We start from the raw sequence: 2,756 nt of genomic DNA on the forward strand, positions 1-2,756 counted from the left end.
TCGAGTTTTGAGAGATAAAGATATAGTCCCATTCTTCGTGTTGAATGTCAGTTTTCCCAGCACCATTTTTTAAAGATGCTGTCTTTCTCCAGTGTGTAATTTTAGTATCTTTGTTGAATAGCAAGTGACTGTAGAATCATGTAGACTTAGGCTTGGGTCCTCAATTCTAGTCCTCTCTATATCTGTGCAAGGGCCATGCTGGTTTTATGACTATGGCTCAGAGGTATAATTTCAAATCAGTATGATGCCTCCTGCAGTATTCTATTTGTTCAGGGTTATTTTTGATGTTCTTGGTCTTTTGTTCGTCCAAATAAATTTTAATTGCTTTCCTGTGTGAAGAATGGATTTCTGTTGGTGGTTTTGTTTGAGACAGGGTTTCTCGGTGTAGCCCTGGCTGTCCTGGAACTCACTCTGTAGACCAGGATGGCCTTGAACTCAGATCCTCCAGCCTCTGCCTCCCTAGTGGTATGGCAAAAGATAAGCACACTAAGCTGGTCTGAAATCACAGAAACTCTACCAGCTGACAGGTAGATAAGACAGTCAAAACTCATCCAGGAAGACGCAAGCTCGTAGCTGCGGCTCACAGCTGGGCGCAGTGAACACTTTGATAGAGGGTGTGGCATCTGCCTCCTCCCCCCTCACCCCACCCCACCCTCCCCCGTCCCCTCTCCTCAGTCCCCCAGATCGCTGCTTTACTCTTTCTACACCACATTTTCCTTCTGCTGAAGGCCAGGAAATCCGGGAAGGGGCAGCAGAAGGAACTCCGATACCCACAACCCGCCATGTTACTGTGAGAAATTAAGGATTACTTTTAACTCCAGTATCTATAGTTTTGCATCTGGGATTGATCACAGCTGATGGGAGCCGCTCTGGCTGAGCAAAATAACCAGTTAGTGCTGTGGTTCAAAATAAAAACAGTCGCACGTTCCCATACCGGGAGTCGAACCCGGGCCGCCTGGGTGAAAACCAGGAATCCTAACCGCTAGACCATATGGGAGCTGCCTGTAGGTGTCACTGCTTTGTATACTATGTCACCTACATCAGCAGGGACGCTTGCCCAAACCAGACAGCTGAAATTTTTCAGCATCTTCACTTGCTGGGGCTCCTGCGGCTGCCTTAGTCAGGTGGGTGGAAGGGTGGAACCTCCTCCGTGGGTGGAAATGGGGAGAAGTCAGCAGCCAACAGCACTGTGTTCGCCCTGTCCTAGCAGCAGGCGCGCGCGTACCCGAGCCCGGCACACCCGAAGCTTAGCCGCGCGGTAAATGCCTTTGTGTGCTCCATCTAGACTCAACCCTTGGACAGAGGCATGATCAGCGTTCCACGAGAGCTCCCCCACCCCCACCCCCCAACCGCAGTAAGAATTTACGGTCACCACGACTGTGTTCTGTCCTCCCTGCAAGCAGAGATGTCGCTTTAGTGACACCAGGATGTTAAGAAACTCAGCCGCCTGGCGGGATAGTGAACGCCTTTAATGCAAGGTCACACCACTCCAGGTTTACACACTGCGGCCTTCTCACATTAAAAACAAAACGAAGGACAGAAGGTCATTCTCTTTAGTGACAAGAACCCCAAGCACACGGGCACCAGAGTCTCTGGGAGAGGAAGAAACGATCCCTACCCTACAGGCTTGTAATCCCCTGTTAATGTATCATTAAAAAATTCACAGCCTGAACTTTGATAGAAAAGCTGGGCACACAACCACTGAACTACCCAGATTGAAACCACAGTACATTAGTTATTTTTATTACTGCATTAATACAATCCAAATCCGAAAGAAAATCATAAAATGAACTTTCCTTTAAAAAAAAAAATGGTTTAAAGCTCTGGAGTGATGGGTTACTGGTAAAGAGCACACCCTAGCTGCTGTATAAGAGGACCCAGGGGCTCCTAACACCCATGGCTGCTCTCACTGGCCTCTGTGGAAGAGGAACCAGGAGCTCCCAGCAACCATGGCTGCTCAATCTGGATTCTGTAGAAGAGGACCCAGGGAATCCTTGAACCCATGGTTGCTCTCACTGGCCGCTGTAGAAGAGGACCCAGGGGCTCACAGCACCCATGGCTTCTCTCACTGACCACTGTAGAAGAGGACCCAGGGGCTCCTTGAACCAATGGCTGCTCTCCCTAGCTGCTGTAGAACAGGACTCAGTGGTTCCCAGCTTCCATCTCTGCTATCATTGGCCGCTGTAGAAGACCCAGGACCCAGCATCCATGGATGCTCGCATTGGCCGCTGTAGAAGAGGACCCAGGGGCTCCCAGCACTCACGGCTGCTCACATGGGTGAGGTAAAAGAGGATGCAGGGACACCCAGCACCCATGGTTGCTCTCACTGGTCGCTTTAGAAGAGGACCCAGGAGCTCCCAGCACCAATGGCTGCTATCTGTCATTGGCCACTGTAGAAGAGGACCCAGGGGCTCCCAGCACCCATGGTTGCTCATATTGGCTGCTGTAGAAGGGGACCCAAGGGCTCCTTGAACACATGGCTGCTCTCACTCGCCACTGTAGAAGAGGACCCAGGGCCCAGCACCCATGGCTGCTCTCACAGGCCTCTGTAGAAGAGGAACCAGGAGCTCCCAGCACCCATTGCTACTCACACAGGCCGCTGTAGAAGAGGACCAGGGGCTCCCAACACCCATGGCTTCTCTCACTGACCATTGTAGAAGAGGACCCACAGGCTCTTTGACCCATGGCTGCTCACACTGGCCGATGTAGAAGAGGACTCAGGCTCCCAGGACCCATGGCTGTTCTCACTGACCATT

At 51.2% G+C, this 2,756-nt stretch overlaps 1 non-coding gene across 1 annotated transcript; it reads right to left on the reverse strand.

The window, feature by feature from the left end:
* Positions 1–925: 925 nt before the first annotated feature.
* Trnae-uuc (transfer RNA glutamic acid (anticodon UUC)) lies at positions 926–997 on the reverse strand. The gene has a single exon. It is a non-coding gene; the product is annotated as a tRNA-Glu (tRNA).
* Between the last annotated feature and the right edge of the window lie 1,759 nt (positions 998–2,756).

Source organism: Phodopus roborovskii, unplaced genomic scaffold (assembly GCF_943737965.1).
Source record: "Phodopus roborovskii unplaced genomic scaffold, PHOROB, whole genome shotgun sequence".
NCBI classification, from domain to species: Eukaryota; Metazoa; Chordata; class Mammalia; order Rodentia; family Cricetidae; genus Phodopus; species Phodopus roborovskii.